Raw genomic sequence first — 19,471 nt, 5'->3', positions numbered from 1 at the left:
GTCCGTCAGCTCTTCTACAGCCCAAGCTACCCTGGACAAAATCCAGTCCTTTGAATGTGGCTTTTTTTAGGTTAATTATTTAATCTTTGGCTCTTCAACTATTCAGTGAAAAGTCTCACATTCCAAATTCTCTAAATTGATATCTCAGATCCTATATTTTATGTCCAGGACTGATTCAAAAGGAAGACAGTATCTTTGAAGGCAGCACTAAAGTTTCATCAACATTTTTCTTTTCTGATAAGACGACACACTGAAAAAACCTGCTTTATTACAGAAGTCCTCAACAGTTGCAAAAGTTTCAAGTATAGTCCTCAGTGGCTGTTTCTCAATGAATAAAACAGGATTTGCAATAGACCTTTTAGCCTCCATACCCCAGGCATCGTGAGAGGAGGATAATAAATCCCATGGCATAGGGGTAATTCAGATTTCCAACTCCATATTCATATGCTTGTTTAATATTTATTGACAAGCAGTATTTGTTGGAGGCCCAAGTCAGCCAAACATTTAATATAATTTCCCTCAGTAGAACTCTGGTTTGTAAAAATAACTTGGCAAAATAATTTATAAGTGATGTTCTTAAGTGATCAGCATGCCATCCAAGGAAATGCTGAAGTTAGGTGTGCTATTTTAAAGAAGGAGCACACAAAAGTTTCCAATACAATTTATTATGAGGCGAAGTCATAGGTGGAAAAAAATCCTTAACATTATTTTTCAGGTAGATATAACAAGTAGAAAAGCACTCCATTTAAAACATGTCACTGCAGGAGTAACTTAATTATCCATTTTGGCTTCTGAATTGTGTGTTCAAGCTTTGTAACCTTTTGATTAAAAACAAACAAAAAACAAACAAACAAAAAATCCTGCAATTTACATAGTAGTTTGGGGGCTGTTTTTAATAGTTAGGAAAAGAAAGCCAACTGAAGAGAATTAAGTAACCGTAAAGTAAGATGTGGCCCATTTTCTCTTTGATGTGACTCTAATTCTTTTATCTATTTATTTCAAATATGCATAAACACATATGTAACTAAATATGCAGTTACATAATCTGTAGCGATACAGACTGACTTCTAACCAGGCACTGCAGGCTAAATAAGACGGAATCCCAGACCTTAAGAAATTTACAGCTTAGAGGGAAGAATAAGAGATGTATAAGAATAACTCCTATAAAAGAACTATGTGATAATTAACAGCTGATAATGTCAACAATAGATTTGAAGAATTCAAAAGAAGGAGCTATCTCATCTACTTCAAGACATCAAAATGCTTCAAGGAGAGAATGCATCTGAGAAGGGCTTTGAGTGATGAATGGGTAGCTCAAAATGGGCTTGGAAAGAGGCCCCAGAAAGTAGAAAAATAGGACAAGGCTTGTACATGAGAAAGAAACAACCCAAAAGCCAAAACTTAAGCATGACATCAACAGGAAAAACAGGGGAGAGACAAATTTAATGGGAGTACAGTACCTTAAAAGGTTAAGGCAAGAAAAGTAAATTTAAACATCACAATGAAGAGTTAGCTTGGATTTCATCTCCTATCTTAAAAGACCTCTTGAAGAGGGTCATTGAGTAACTGGAGTTACCCTTTTTGCAGGTATGTCAAGCAGTGATTTGAAAGATGGATAAACTAGAAGAAAGACTAGAGACAGCAAAGCCCAATCAGAAGCACATGCACGTGTGTTAAACTGGGGTAATATGATGAACCCTCAGGACCTAGAAAGGCAACAGGAGAAACGGAGGAGGAGAGAGGATTTGCAATTCACTGTTGAGGAAGAATTTCAAGAATTTATCATCTGATTAGATTTTCAACCTGGGTTAAGGACAATGAATTCTTAAAACGTTTTTAAGCCTTGATGAGTAGAAGGAACATCCCAAGGAGAAGTACTGGTGCAAAAAAGTTGCTCCTAATATTAAGCATCTATTTATCAGAGGCTGTAGGCAGTTTAGTGTGTGTGAGGCTGTTAAAAGAACCTCTCAAACCCCACCCCCGCCCCAGCTTATTCACCAAAGTAGATATGCAGCTTAAAATCACCAGAGCAGATGCATTTTCTATGATCAGGACTATTACTAAAAATATCCTCCAGGTTTTTTGTTCCAGATGAAAGTGCTACTTGGGTAAATTTGAGCTTTCAAGTTGAAGGTGCTACTATTGTTACTTAGATGTGTTCTTATTTGAGAGTGTTACTTCCTGTGGCGTGAGTGTTCCCCTGATAATACTAGCACGTTCTGCAGCCCCTCACGGATATTGGGGGAAAGTCTCATAGCCAAGATTGACAAGCCTCATGACTTTCCAAGTTAAGGTCAGACAGAGTGCAGCATTTTCTTGAGCCACTTTTTTTCTAATAGTCTCAACAGAGCAGACTCCTGTGGTCACTTACTGCTATCACTTCTGAGTGATTGACAGCTATGTCGCTCAGTCTGTACTCTGACTCCAGTTCAGAGCAGTGCAAGTGCTAGTGATCTTGTATCCCACAGACTTGGACTCTAATTCCATTTTAGTTATGCTGGTCACAAACTCATTTAGCCTAGGATGGAGTAATTTCTACTTTAGAAACCTAGGCTTCATCAATCCTAGTATAGGAGTTTATTTAGTTTTGTGAACTTAAATTTTTGGCAACTACCAAAATGGACATTCAGAAGTAGAGCTACATCCTAGTCTCCCTTCCCTCTTATTATCCATCCTAATTATTAATAACAGTTAAATTTCCCAACTCATCACACTGGTAATAGATTTGATGATTCCAATGATTGATTCAAAAATATACTTGGGTACCTGTTGCGTTCCAAGCCACGTAGCCAGATCTGAGGACTCACCAGAAATATAAAGAACAGCTTTATCCTCAGGTGGTTTATTGCCTAGGCAGAGAAACAAAGATATATGTTTTTTTTGAGAATTTTTTTGTCCACAACTTTGAGAAGCTATCTTATCCATTAAGTGTTCAATGAAGACTTAAGACAATATAGGTTACCTTATAACATAAACTCATGAATGAACTTTCTAATTATTATTTATCTGAGCATTTTTGATAGCCTTTAGACTTCTAATGTTTCACATATTTGATCTCAGAAATCCCCATAATATTGAATCATCGGTTCCTGGACAGTTGTTTCTGGAGTTTTCATGTTCCCACTTAAATACAGGGGAATAAATGGTAATAGAAGTATGGGGCAAAGCTGATCAGATATCAAGTGTCTAAAGAAGATATTCCTCTTGGCATGGAGTGAATTAATAGGGTGGTCACACTCTCTTATTATTTGATTATAAGACAAATAGAGAACTCCTTCTTCACGAGAAAAAAATTCCTGTTCACAGTTAAAATTGTTATGACAAGGATGCGAAACAGCTCAGGCAAAAGAATGGTCATTATGCCCTCTATGAGATCAAAAATAAAATGCACCTAGAACTCTGTCTTAACAAATAATCTACTTTCTGGACCTTGTTACTCTGGCTTTTATCTGCATCTAGGAACTCTGAAGGTATTGCACTCAAAGATCATATTTTTATCATTAATTATTTATCTATAATTGATTAACTTCTAATTAATGGGTTTAGTTTAAATAATTATAAAATACAATTTTCCCCTATTTTACAAAGAATTAGAGCTGAGGCTATTAAATAGTCTGGGGGTATAATCAGGAAGGGACTTTATTGTTCTCCAACCACTGCCTTATTTTTTTTTAATTTATTTTTTATACAGCAGGTTCTTATTAGTTATGTTTTATACATATTAGTGTATATATGTCAATTTCAATCTCCCAATTCATCCTACCACAACTACTGCTTTTTTTGAATTTTATTTTATTTTTTTATATAGCAGGTTCTTATTAGTCATCAGTTTTATACACATCAGTGTATACATGTCAATCCCAATCATCCAATTCATCCCACCACAACCATTGCCTTTTAATATATCATGATAGATCTACTTTCTGTGCTATTTGATAATAACTGGGGCATAACTTAGATTTCCAATTACTTTCAGTTATAGGAACACCCACATTATGATGATTTATAGATAGACAGACAGAGAGATAGATAGATAGTTGATAGATAAATAAATAGATTTTAGACTTTTAAAAGTCCAGGGTCTACTAAATAAAAGCTTCAATCTCATATGCGATTCATGGCTCTTTTCCTCACTCCCTTAAGTACTAGATTTCCTGCAAAGATCATGAAGGTTCATCTTCAGGGCTCTGAACTTTCAGGGGCCTCTTACCAACCTATAATTCTGTATTCTACTCTTTAAAGACAGTTCCCCAAATTGTGTAAGACCCTACAAAACCTAGATTCCCCTACCTTGGGAATATATGCCTCAAGGACATGTAGGAAGGAGTACGGGAGCTAGTCTAGTCTTTGATTGCCCTCTTCTCCCTCACTCAGTTCTACCCCTCACTCCTCCAGCATGAGAGCAGAAGAGGGGGGCTTACAAGAAAGAAGCACTTAATAGCAACTGCTGGCAGTTTCCTCTTGGTTGTAGATGCCCTCTCTGGGATAAACATGTAACACTGGCTCTCTCTTGGGGTAGTCTTACCTGACATGGGCAATGCTCTCTCTAGATGACCCCGAGGACTTCCTACAAACCACCTCTCCTTTAGTTCCTGGGCCCTGCAGTCCCTACCACAGCCTCTTCTGCACAACTGTCAGGCCAGCCTCCTGGATGGGAGCCCTTTAGATAGCTCAGGTCTGATCACCTGTTATGACATCCACTTGGCTCACAAAAATCCTCCAGAGCTTTGCCTAACAGCGGAGGTATAGGATGTGAGACCGCTGCCCTCCCTTTCCTTCTCATCTCTCCAACTGTCTCTTTATCTACTCAGATAATATCAAGGGGCAAAATACCCAGTCAACTGCATATGCAAATATCCAACCAATAAATGAAATGTCAGTCTCTCTCTCTAAAATACACCCCCCAAGCTCTAAGAGGGATTACTTTGGAGCCCCTTTCACTTGGCTGAGTGAGGAGACGGTATGACAGTTTCTCCCTGGTTAAAGACTTAAAGACTACTTCTGAGGGAGTCTTAGCTACTTGTTTTATTCTTTAGACTACAGTGTTATTTATCAATTATCAGCCTTGAGGTTTTATCTAAAATACTGAGATAATAGGAAGAGTCTCACTCAAATACTTTTCTAAATAAAAATTGTATTAAAAAGTGTATAGGGGCCTCCCTGGTGGCGCAAGTGGTTGAGAGTCCGCCTGCCGATGCAGGGGATACGGGTTCATGCCCCGGTCTGGGAGGATCCCATATGCCGCGGAGCGGCTGGGCCCGTGAGCCATGGCCGCTGAGCCTGCGCGTCCGGAGCCTGTGCTCCGCAACGGGGGAGGCCACAACAGTGAGAGGCCCGCATACCGCAAAAAAAAAAAAAAAAAAAAAAAGTGTATAAAACTTTAAAAAAAGCCCCAGTGGGGCTCAGCTGGCAGCAGGCATGAGGACACACTCAGCCATTCACTGATTAACCCTTCCATGGACACCAGTGCCTGCACCAAACCGGATACTGAGTAACACACATTTCCCGTCCAGGTGGCTCATCCCAACTACTCCATCACTTTCTGGTCTCATCTCCTGACACGAGACTATAAAAGTCTAGAAGGTGGGACTCTGTGAAACATTGTGCTTTGCTGCCTGAAATGATGTAAATGATAAATGATGCCAGTAACTAAAATTAGAAATATAGAAAAAGGAGTAAGTTGCAGGTGTAAGTGGAGAAGTGTTATTTGTGGGATTGATAATGATAATGACCAATATTCTCACGTAGAAAGATGCACAAATAGAATGGTTCATTCCACCACTGAAAAAAAATAGTTTATGGAACATTTTCTGTGCACCAGGTTCTTTGCTAGATATTACTCTCATATGATTCCTCAATAGCAATCTAAAACATTATCTGTGGTTAACACAACCACACAACTTGCAACATACAAACTAACATCACACTTCATGTATCATCAATTGTAGGCATAGAACTGGATAAGTCAGTGTGCATAATGTATCCCATTTGGGGATTTCACAAAGTACAGCATTAGGAAATGTGAACAATACCATGAATCCAAATATACCAGATAACTCATTCTCTGTGATGATAGATTCATCTGAAGTTCATCTACTGCCAAATAACTTTTCAAGAAATTTTGTTGAGAACCTACTTAGTAAATTAGACATCAGCTTTTGAAGTACTGTAACTTGGTTCAAATAACTCCATGGAGTGCTATCTCTGTTGCTCACTACTGTCTTTCTGGGTTTACACTGTTTGTGGCAATAGTAGGTGCTCATTAAATATTTGCTGATGGAATGAAAGAATGAGTGAATGAATGACTGAATAAACGAATGATATCTTCTCCCAACCTATTCAGTATCCAGGGCAAACTTGAGGTTTTATTGGTGAAATAGGCAGAGAGGGACCTTACCATAACTTGTTAAGTATGCTTTCTATTTCCTGGCATGGTTACCACTATGCACAGGATTACATATATATTTCATCTAATTCTCAGCTTCCTCTGCGGTTTGTGACTCTATGTGGCAACCAAGCTTACCTCCTCTAAAAATGGACTAGTAACATTCCTGGAAAAGGTTCCAGAGCAAAGAAAACCCTTTCTTTCAGCTAACTCTTAAGGAATGAGTCCTTTTCAAACATGAAGGAACCTACCTATAATTATCTGTGTTTTCTATTCTACCATTATATAGTTTGTTCCATCTCAAGTAAATCAACAACTTAATTAAAAATCCAAAAATTAGAATAGCTGTAACTTGCTCTGGAAATTAGCTCTAGGCTTCTAGCTTTCACTTAGGAATTAATGATCCATTTGTTTAAAAAATGTAATAAAGTTAAGAAATATTTTTACTGATTTTCTTGGCAAATGTAATGATGTAAGACAAAGAGAAAATTTTCATCAGATTGAAATCTTTATTACAGAAACATGTTCTAGATATTTTTGTAGCCTGTACTTTATTTTTTCTAGCATATTATGAGAATCACAGTTCTTTTAAATGTAATTTTTGGAAAACATATCTCTAGTACTACATATGTAATACTGATGCCATGATGCTTTACATTTTCAAATGATTTTTATGATGATATTATCAGCAATACATAAATAGAATGGGGAAAAAAATAAGACAATGAGTAGATTTCTCCTGAGGACCATGCAGCTTGTCCTTCAGGAAGAATTAGAGGTGAAACTCTTTAACCTTTTATAGACTTTCTTTTCTCCTCATGAATTGATGAATTTGCCTAAAATGAGTCACATTATTACCACGGAGCTGCTATGGCAGTGACTTTCCAGAGGCACTGTTCAGGCCCTACTGCCTGAATTGATCATATGAAGCCTCTTATTTTCCTCTCATGATGACTTATTAACCTCCACCACTCCACAGAGCTGCAGAATAGGGGCCCACTGCTTCAAAGCCTGGTCATTTGTATATATGGCAATGTCTTTGCCATGTATACGAATGGCAACTTCAGAAGCAGCTTGCCTGGTGCTGATTTCCTTTAAAATTCTACTAGTAGCCAGAAATAAAAAATGACCACTTTTTTTTTTTTTTTTTTTTGCCCTTTCACTTCACTGGGGCTGCACTCAAGCTATTACTCATTTAATTCAAGTATAAAGATAAAGCCCACTGAATATTCAAGGTGAAAGTCTGGTGTTTCAGAATTTCTTTTTTTTTTTTTTACTTCAAACTGATGAATGTATTAATTCTCCACTTCACTTAGTATTTCCTAACCTTGGAAGGAGAAGGATATCTCAGGAAGGTTTTATAATGATAAGAGTAAGAAGAATATATTGACAAGAAGAGATCTTCCATGTGATGTGATTTGCTAAGCTCAGTGAATACAGTGATAACACCAGAGACTTAAGATACTTGTAAAAAAGCAAGAGTAATATATATTTTGTAAATACACAAGAGTGCTGTAAATTGTGTTATCAGTAAAACATCTTAGATTGTGTTTCTAAGGCTTTCCATATTTGTACTGACCCAAGTCGTTTGCCAGGGAACGATGCCTCTAATCACTCTCTGAAACTAACCAAACACATTAAGCTGACTTTCTAACGGCATGAGCAGGATCTCCCTCCTCAGGACAAGTATGATTTTGAAACCAAGAAACTTTAGTTTGCCCTTCAAGAAGAGTGATTTATAGGAGTTGGTGTGAGGGAAAAAAGGAACCCTACTTTACCCAAAAAGGAGACGAAAACCTTGCCCGAGGCAGCATTGTGACATTGCCAATGTGAGAGGGTTGTGAAATCCTGAGTGTATGTTTTTGTGGTGATGTCTGAAAGTACTGGTTACTGTACTGATGTCTCGCTATCATGCATCTCTATTTCCGGATCCACTTCCTTATAATTGCTAATGAAAACAGAGCTGTGAGCAGAGCAGGGTATAGGTCTCTGCTTCAATTTTTCTGTTGTTTTCATTGATAGATGGCTTCCTCTGAAAGTTTCAGAAACATTCTCTGCCACCTTTAAGAAAGAAAATAAATTCTGTCTTTTCCTAATTAAAGAAATACACTATGTTTGTTAAGGTTATTTAACTTTTTGTCATGTAAGCTATCAATTTCTTTATTCCTCTAACCCTAGGCATCCATGAAAACCAGTCTCTGACTATTAACGTGCATTTTGCAAATAATCAACAGACTAAATCACAGTAACTGAGGAAAATCAGGATGAGCCTAACAGTAACCAAGCTCTAAATAGGACTTTAAAATAAAAATAGAACATGTGACTCAGAATACAATACTAGTTCTTCATCTTACAGATGTTCCCAACCATCAGAGTCAGCACAGGCTATGACACTGCTAAGTGTGGGCTAGATGGGTAAAAATTTAGAGAAAATGAAAGGCTTTTTTTTTCCAGACTTTTCTTCCTATTATTTCATGCTACCTCATGTTTTACAGAATGCACAGAAAACTTTGTCTACTCATTCCTTATTTGCCTTAATAAATAACAAGCTTTCAGTGAGCCTTAAATTAGCAACAGAATGCATTGTTGCTCCCTTGTCTAATGGCATTTCGGTTTACAAAACACACCTTAGGAAACAAGTATCTGGCTTTAGTCACTTGCTAATTGTCACCTCATGAAACAAAACTCACCAATGATTTCTGTCATGACACACCATGCACAGGACCAACCAGAGAGAAAAGACAGCATCTCCAACCACGGAAGGGACACAACAGAAATGCTGCCATGATATTTATATCCCACCTACTCAGAGGACCAATTGAGAAACTCCATATGGACTCCAGTTTGCCACTAGCCCACAGAATTGAAATCTCTTAACTGGCTTAAATTAAGAATTTGGGGATAAGTATAAAACTTTGAGGATATTTATTTTCATAATTTTAGGCAGTTTATTTTCATATAGTTCTTCTCATCCTACCTAATTCACTTTTAGTTGACACATTAGGCAAAGGAAATGCATTCTTAGAAAGCTTATAGACAAGATGGCCAGGTATAATTGGAAAAAAATTTTTAAAAAACACTATCAAATAGCTCTAAGGTGCATTAATGACAGAAAGGGTGTCTATATATCCAGTTTAAGACAAGAAAAATAAGCTAGCCTGCAGGGAAGTAGATTGGTTGATTTGAATTATCTTAGAGAAGACTGAAACCCCTTCCTCTCGCTTCTCAACACTGCCAAACGGCAGGTGGTACAAGTCCAGTTCCCCAGTAAGTTCCTGTAAACAAAACTGCTTATTTATAGACAAGCTTCTCAGTACTGTTTTCAGGAGGTCAGTCAGACTGCAACTCAGAACCACCTATCAACTGCAAAGAAAAATAAAGACGTAAAATCCTGACTACAGAACTGTGCTTTACAACTGGAACCAAGTAATATGACACTCTTTGTATTTGGAGGACCCTCAGAATCACGATTGAGAACTGGTGTAAAGAGACAGAAGGAAGCCCGTGAGCCTCTGCTTTGGAACAAAAAGAAAACTGGGCTGACATCATGGAAATTTGCCAGCAGACCTAAGCAAAATTTGATGTATCTACTTCTCCTTTCTATTCTTTTTTCTTTCTGTTGGGCATTCATGGGAATCAGCCTTGATGGAGGAATCACTGAGCCTCAGTGTACAGATAGATCATAAAGTGGAAAAGTGAGATTATTGAAGGCTTCCAAAAATTTTTGCCTTATTTACTCATATAAGTCAAATTAAAATAATAAAAATTCCAATGGCAATGCCTTTTAAATATATATATTTCAGTGTACCTTCATTTATTCTCATAATTCTCCATCTGATACATACAGATATATACAGATTAACTCAGTATAAATTTCAGAAGGTCAATTCTTCAATTGTCTTAATTCAGACTTGTGTTACATATAGAAAAAAGTAGGAAGATTAGAAAGATTAGAAAGATTAACAATATGGCAGTTTTTAATGTAAGGGACACATGAAATCACTTCATACATTCACCAATTTCTATTTATCAACTGTCAAACTCAAGGCATCCTGTTTGTCCTGAAGTGAATACAGTTGCAAAGATACATAAATATAATCATACCCTTCAGGAACTAAATTTCACCAAAGAAATAAAAGGCAAGTTCCATTAAAGCAGAGAGATATATTTGCTCACTTCTGGCACACAATAGGTACTTGTTGCATACTTATTGAATTAGTGTATAAAACATAAAATCAGATAATTCCAATATAATGCAGGATATAAATTCCAAACATGATTAAATGTGATGGGATTTTGGTAGAAGCAGGAATCACTGTTAGCTGAATGATCAGTAAAAATGGAGTTGTATAAATTGATAAGAATTTCAATTAGGGAATAGTTCAAAATGGGGAATCATTTGGTAGGCAGAAATAAGAGAGTAATTCTCAGGCAAAAAGAACAAGACTATCTGGGCATGGGGGTAGAATACAGTGTGCAAGTAAGTGGTATCCAGGAGATCAATTCAGTGTGAGTAGGTGGGGGAAGTAATGGAAGAGAATGGATTGGAGCCGTATTACAAAAGCCTTGGTTGGTATACTGAGGACTTCTGGACCAGTGGACTCTGGGTTGCTAAATTTTTTTGAGCACTCTCCACAATATATGCATATTTATGCATTGGGATTTTATGAATTAAACACATTATATTATCTACTTATCTATGTATGTATGTATATGTGTGTATATACATATTTATACACATATTACAAGTAGAAAATTTTAAGTATTCTATAGCTACTATACTTTTTAACAACACATTATAAATGTAATTAAATAACTTTTTTGTATTTATTTGCTTAATATATGTCACTGTGTCTCCTGCTGAACTGTAACCTCCATGAGAGCAGAAAACTTGTTGTTCTTGTTCTCTCTATACTGTAAGTGCTTAGTGCAGTATTTGGCACAGAGTACATGTTCACTAATTATTAGTTTGATGAAGGAATAAACTGAGCAGCTGATTGATCAAATATATTTTGAAGTGAGAACATACTAATCTAGAATTACCAAACATCCTTGACATTTCCCACTAAGGACTAACCATCTATCTGCCATTTTCTTACAAAGATAAACCTTCAGTCTTAAAATTATCAATGACAGACTCCATATTTAAAGAAAAGGTAGAAGACATAAGACTGCTCCATCTTGGAGTATAACACTGAAACTTTCTTAGTGTATTCCACACTCCTAAAACTGAAGAAGCATTTCCAAACTGAAGAAACAGCTGGTCCACCATAGGCACTTTCCCCCCACAGAAGCTGGATTAACAAAGGAATATGAATTCAATTTATAATTTCTTCACAAAAAACAGTCTCTCAAAGTGGGTTCCTTGGAACCCAGGTGTTCCAGTGGGATCTTTAGTGGTTTTTATAGTATGAGGTTTGGAAAGGGAAGTTGAAGTGAGGGGACTCCACCCTGTTACTTCAACCAACCATCTCCAATTTTCTCTATTAATATAGGTACTTTTTATAAGATGCTGTTTGACAAAAGGGGTTCTGGCAATCAAAATAATTCTTTGAAAAAATACTGATTTAAAGTTGTTTAAATCCTTTAGAAATCCAATAGATCCAACTAATAACTGTGCAAAACCCTGAGTCTTAAGAGTTTTGTTTATAATTTTATATATAATTACATCTAATAGGCTTGTTTATATTATAGCACACCTACTCTTTCATCTATGTATTTTTGCTGGTTAATACAGAGTAAAATAAATCAATAAAACTAACACTCTAATCGAAGAGTAGTTTTACCCTTACAAGTTTTCTGTTTGCCCTCCCAGGTCCATCTCTTCCCTTCTATCTTCTACCTATCACCCGGACTTCCTTGTTAGTTGCCTTCTGGTTGGGGGTCAACCAATGGAACTGGAGGGAGATCAGACTGTGGGAAGAGAAAGAGGTCATGATTTATTTTTCAATCCCTACCTGCTTTATTACTACATCTCTGGTAGTAGCTGTATCCCTCCATGGCTCCCAGGGGCAGACCCTTCACCACAGTTCCAGTTCTCATTGGGCTCTAGAGACCCTGTTCCCTTCCCTTTGGCTCCAGAGGGTAGGAACTTCCCACTGTTGCTAGTCTCAGTGTTCGTGCCAGCCTTTGTTTGTTCTCCTACCTCTCTCACATCTCTGTAACTAATCCCTGTCTCTGTATTTGAACCATCTAGTGAACTATATTTCCTACGAGGACCATGACTGATCCAAAATTTAAGCCTATTAAACCAGCAAGATCTCAAATACAGAAAGTAAAAATGCTATTAAAATGTTTTAATATTGACTCTTGTGTTTACCATGTTTCCAACATACTATGACACATAGTTTTTTTGGGTTTTTTTTGTTTTGTTTTTTTGCCAAAAACAACAGCTACCCTGTTCTTATAGACTATGAGCAAATAAGAACTATAGAAAAAAGTGAATTTAATGTCATGTCAATGAATGTCCAGAAAATTTCTTACTTCAAAAATGAAGATTCAGAGCTCCTCATTTTCCACCTGCATGCGAACCAATAATCGACAAGGCCACATAACTCACTTCACAAAGCCAGGGAAGATTCAGGAAATGTCCCTGAAAAAATTCAAAGAGTAACATTTATACACGTGCACATGTGTGTATTTTCTACACAAAAGCAGAATATGTTATTGTCAGAGGCCTAAGAGATGAGGCAACGACTAGTAGCAAAATATTTTCATCCAGGTATAACTGTCAGTTACTGTCTGTATTTCAGCGAAAAGTATAGCTGGTAAGCACCTTGATAACCGTAAACAGCATTTAACTCTAAAAAGTGTTGTCTCTAGAAACCCTGAGAAAAAAATAGATGACATGAACACTAAGAAACTTTAACAACACTAAATAAATAAAGAACATTACTGTATGTTTTGAACGTATTCTTGAAAAGAGATCATACAGAGAAAGTTTCCATAGAGCTTTTTTGAAAACACTGACTGGTTATTTTTACATAGCTGTAAAAATAAATAAATAAATAAATAACATGCCTCTTTACAAAGGAATAAAGAGAAAATTCTTGCGATGGGTTTTTAAGAAATCTTGTTTTGAGAGAAACATTCAACAATCCACCCTATTACTTCAGGCATCTTAAAGGGATATCTAAAAAAAGAAAATAAAAATTAAAAACAAAGGTGATACTTGAATCTGTACTGGAAGTTAAATAATTATAGCACAACCATTTCTGCAAATCTAAGGTCTCATCCAGATCTACCATTAGTGAATGTAGAAGATATCTTCTGAGACCAGAGAGTAGAATAAAATCAGATTACTGGCTTCTGTCTGCCTTGAATTTACAGAACCTACAGCAAAGAATACAAAACAAAACAAAAGGAACCCGCCAGACAGTTTAGGGCAATTTTTGTCTCTGTCAAGTAGAATCACAGTACTGAAATAACAGAATGTCTCTGTGGTTTCTTCAGTGATGCACGTGAAAGATGGCTGTGATTATAAGAAATTTATGAGAAATAGCAGTATCCTGCCCACAGTCTACCCACACCAAAGAGACAGAGCTGGGGTCAGAGGTAAACTTGCCTCTCCCGAGTTTCTATTGCAGAAACACCAAGACCACTGTGACTCTATGACGCTACCCAAGATGTGAGACTGCTTAACCCACAGACATCACCAAATTCAGAAAAGCAGCAGTGGATGCTCAAATGACATTATAAGTCACATGTGCCATCGTTGGCACTGAGAAGACTGATTAATAGGAGGACAGCTCCTACATAAAATAGAAAATATTTCTTTAAACAGAATTATATACAGAAACAAATCTCATGAGATATTAAAACCACATGGTGCCATTTTTCAATTTGATACAGCTATGTTCTTCTAATCCTGCAGTAATATTTTTTTCTTTTCACATATATGATAAATTCATTAAGGTCATCCTTTCATGTTACTTCCTAATTATGACATGATCCCTACCTATATACTTTTAATCTGGCTTCCACTATCAGCAATCAATTGAAAATCCTCAGAAAATTTTATAGGATTTATAGGCTATATTTATTTTCAATTTTTTTTAGAGGATTTCAAAAATCCTCTAAATTTTCTTTGCAATTTTCAACATGATTTACCACTACTTCAATCTATATTTCCTCCATGGGGATTGATGACACAGGATAGCCTTGGTTTTCTTTCTATCTCTTCAACCATGCTTTCTCCGACAACTTTCCCCTTCTCATTTCCCCAATGTCAACATGCCTACAGAACAGACTTTTTAATCAGGGAGTCAACTGCACATTTTGGGTCTTGACACATGAGAGGAAGCAGTTTGCTTTATGTTGTCAGAACCTCATCATCAACCAGTTCCTTAAAACATCACTGAGATGGTTCTTAGGTTTTCAAAGACTGGGCAAAATAAAATGCTGTTTGTCATATTCTTACTTAAGAGGAGTTTTTGGTGAAGTGTGTGTGTGTGCGTAAAAAAACAGTCACGGGCAGACTCTTAGGCATGCTAATCAGAGTTTTTCAATTCAGAATACATCTATGATGCAAAAAGTCATTGTAAAATTATCTATTAAGCATTAACTTGGGAATGTGTTAAATATGATAGAAATAATATTTATTCTCTAAGAGTTTCCACTTCTTGCCTATGAAATAGTTAAGGAACAATGCAAGATTAGTAAAAGATTAAGACTATTGGAAGATAGTTGATTTAGTGCAGCAAACAAATTACCATGAATAAGAAACCTTCTTTCTCAGCCCATAGTTTCGTCTTGCAAGATTTGATGGTGTAGTTTTCATGGGAGACTTAGCTATTGGTGGTTTTCTTTTTTCATAGAGGGAACACAAAACATTGTTCTAAATTACTTTTTCTACCAAGTTATATCTGTCATATCAGCTATGAACTTGTTTATATGTTTTGTAAGTTAGGTAAGCTGATCCTGCTTTCCCTGTTCTTCACCTGGTAAGCTCCTGGGGGGTGCGCCTATTTTCTTGGCCTCCTCTGAGTTCTAATTCCTGAGTGACCCCACTGAGTATGTGCTATAATATGAAATGCTATCTTATCATTAGGAGGAACCAATTGATCATGAAGAGATGAGTTCCTGAGAGGTCCCAAGATTTGCTCAGGTCAGACAGGGAGAGAGTGGACTCCTGAATGACAGCAGGTGCAGAGCATCTCTTAGTCATCATGTAGTATTAAACTAAATACAGGTTTATGCTAAATCAGATATTTGTATTTCATTCTTATACAGATAAATGGTGGCAGCAATCAATATTTCTTTTATCAAAGAAAACAATGAATTGGGAAAAATTAATATCTAGTTTTCCAAATGGATTGGGAAAATATTAACCTTAATAGTAGAACCCATTAATACAGCTCGAGGAAAACTTTCTGGAAAGGAGCTTGCAAACTTCTATGTTAGATTACAGAGTAATAAAGCTATAAAATATAAGAGATGGACCATGGCTTATACATTATTTATTCTAACCCTTTAATTTTTCAGATGTGAAAAATGAGGCTCAGATAATTTGGGTGAATTTCCAGGTTATATAACTAGCTATAACAGAATCAGGACTCAAGAACATGGGTATTCTGATTCCCCATTCAGCACAATTTTCCTTATTTAACAGTCTCTTCTGCTGTCCACTTACATGAATTCTTTTCTGAAACCATTGAAAAAGTATGAAAAGATTTTTCAGGTTTCAAAATGAAAGTGTTGAAGTTCTGGGTTGTCACTAATAGACAGTTGATTTACCCATCCTTTTTTCTGGCCCTTAGCCAGCTAAACCAATAAATTTTACTGAAAGAAAATAAAAACTGTTGCTCAGTAATGATCTTTAAAATTTAGTGGCTTGAAAAACATTAGAATTTCACTAAAAATTACTTAAACAAAATTCTTTTAATAGCCTTCAAAATCAACATCTGAACAAATAATTCATTGAGCTATTATATGACCTACAAGCTAACAGGTAAATATTTGGTATTCAAAAGGCAATAATTTGAGTTGGAATTATAAATGTATTTTAGAAAATCTGATTTTTTTTGAGATTTTGGTATCCATTAATTTTCGCCATTTTTGTGTATTTCAAATACCCCAGAGTTTAATGGTAGTATTCACAAACTTATTTACTTGCAGTTCTGCCTTTCCTTGAGGCATTTCTAAGTGCCCAAAACTATTAATAAGGATGAATAAATAGACACAAATGAGCTTCTTTTCAGTCATTTACAATTTAGTCTACTATGTGCTAATCCTGTGTCCTCTGTTAATCAACCCCAAAACACAAGTCTTCCATTGTTCTCAGTAGAGATGAGGCATACGTGGTGGAATTCAATCAAAATATTAATTTAGACATTTGGGAACCATCACCTTCTTGAGAAAACTATCAGGTAAAATACATTCATTTTCAGCCAAGCTAAATTCCCATGCCCATGAATTGCACAACCCTGTTAAAGTCAGTAAGTGTCAAAGTCTTGAGCTATGGACTAGACAACATTGCCCAATAACCACAATTAGGGTTTCTAGCATCTGCTGTTCCTCTTTTACAAATCTGAATTCTTCTTCCTATGCTATCTCTTATATACATTATTCATGCTGATGTTGAAATACTGACAATTTACAAGGAGAGTTCAGGAGTTTTGTGTAGCACTGAAAATCACTGCCCAAATAACAGAAGGAAAACTTACCCCAGGAAATTATCTCATAAACGTTCTTAAAACCCCATTTTATTACGGTGTGCTTTAAAAAAAATTATAGAGTAGTATTTTGTTAAATCTTTGGTTTCTCCTAAACTCTAAAACTAGATTTTAACCCTCAGTTTCAAGTTCCTTCACTCACTTGCCCAGATTTTACTTCTCTTTTTTCCTCTACTCCATATTTGTCCTTTAATCAGTTAAGTCTACCTACGTTGCAATCATCTCTCTTACTCCTGGCCTTCATTCTCACTTACCCTTGAAATATTTTACCAGTATTCAGAATTATCTTCTCCCCCTAATTCACAGAACTCTCAAGATACAACAATTTAATGAAATTGATATTTAAATGCAATGATCATTTCCACTAATCCACTCTATATTCTTCAGGAAATTTAATTCATTTTCCCCTTTGCTCTTTATAATACCAAAACAAAACAAATGAGATGAAAGCTCACACAACATATAAATCAGCCATAAAAATAGGTATTAGCCTTTGGGTCTTTCGCCTGAAAGAAATGAAAGAAGACCTAGAAAGAATCAAAAAGTGTAACTGAAACAAAAATTTTAATATACTTCTCTTTATTAAAAACATTTGTTTGGTTTTTATGGAAATCTGAGTTTTTATAAAACTCTAAATATCATTGTTTTGTGCAAAACTATGTCTTCTCTGATTCAGAAATCAAAGTTTTGGATTACCAAGAAGAAAATTAGATGTGGGGAGGACCAATTTTGCAGGGCAAATTGAAATTTTGAGCAAAACACATTTTGAAAGCTAAGATAACATGATATAATATTTTTTTATATTATGCATTCAATTAATATTTACAAATATGCAGAACTCTTTATAGAGGAGATAGGAAGTCCAGGTACAGAGTATCATTTTTTGGTTAAGTACTGCGTGTACATCTTCAATCGCTCTTAATAAATGACTCCTATGGGTAACCCAAGACCTGTGGCTGAACCAAAAGATTCTCCATAATGCATTTTCTTGAGGCTTGTAATAAATGAACTTTTGGCTTGAGGAAGAAGTTGACTTGTTGATTCACTGATCTATTACTAAAGCTCGCTCCCGGGGAATCTCTAAAAATATTTTTAACATTAAGTTAAGCAAAGTTTAGAAGGCATTCTAACGTTTTCATACACTCCTTCTATGCAGACCACATTTGTTTTCTGTGTAATCCTTTTCCCCTCCTAACAACAGCTGTAGCACTGTTTAATAGTCTAATGCTATTCTTAACTAAAATTACTAAATTGCCTCTAAGAGAAGCACTAGAGGGGGCCAAAGAGTAACTCGGTGTGGGGTGTTCCATTGGCCTGCCCAATGTCTTATCCATTCAGTACTTACTAAAATACATATACTTAAAGGAATCAATCAGATGATCAACTAACCCAAAACCTCACTGATGATCTACTACATATAAGGCATTATAGGAAGGGATTTTTCAAGAATACAAAGAAATATGTTACTGACAGAGGATTTAACATTGCTACTTTGACTACCCTCAAGCAATAGTCAAGGGTTCATGACATGCAGCAATTTGTAATTTTGCTGAGGCATGAAATTGAATTACATGTGGCAAGAGGTGGGTCTCTAGCAGGAATCCTTTAGTTGTGTGTGCTTAGATGACTAGCTCACATATCTTCTCACAGTGGTTTAGATAGTCTCTACTTGTGGTCAAGTTACTATGCAGTATTTCTCATGACATGATAAAAAAACTATTTTCTTTGTGAATACTTTTCCTGAAAATAAAGTCAGCTTCTAGTTCTGGTGATGAAAATAAAGTGGAAGCAAAACTATCCAAGAAAGTAATGGTTCTAATCCAGAAAATAGAAGTTTCATGGAGACAATTACATGCTAAACTGATATTCATGAATTTGGGACTGTGGTATTGCTCATGAATATGGAGGGTCTGCTATATAAGATAAAGTCCTTATATTCAAGAATCATTTGGAAAAATATAAAATTCTTTGTCAAGTTACCTACTTACAACCTACATTGTCTTTAGATCATTGCAGACATGAATGCCATTTTAATTACACCTTAAGATCAGGACATCCATGTTATTTGTATCTTAATATTGTGTACAAAATCACCCTCTTCTATCACACAAGATTTAAGGTACTGACTAAAACCAAAGTTAGTTTTTTTTGGGGTGTTGGGTTTTTTTTCTTAATTGTGGGTACTAGCTAAAACAGCTTAGGCTAAAATAAAGCTAAGAATCAGAAATACCTATTCCAATTAATTGTGGCAACAGATAACACAGACCTGGGCTAAAACAACTCCATAGAAAAGTGAGATTTGATATATTTTCTCCTGTTGCCTCAAACATTTCTTCTAGATAGAATAAGCCTGGAAACATTTTTTGAAGCCCAGAACATGGTGACAATATACATGATGTTGCACAATGGGAAG

Source organism: Mesoplodon densirostris, chromosome 3, assembly GCF_025265405.1.
Source record: "Mesoplodon densirostris isolate mMesDen1 chromosome 3, mMesDen1 primary haplotype, whole genome shotgun sequence".
Taxonomy (NCBI): Eukaryota; Metazoa; Chordata; class Mammalia; order Artiodactyla; family Ziphiidae; genus Mesoplodon; species Mesoplodon densirostris.
The sequence above is the reverse complement of the archived record's forward strand: the minus strand, read 5'-3'. Positions refer to the sequence as shown.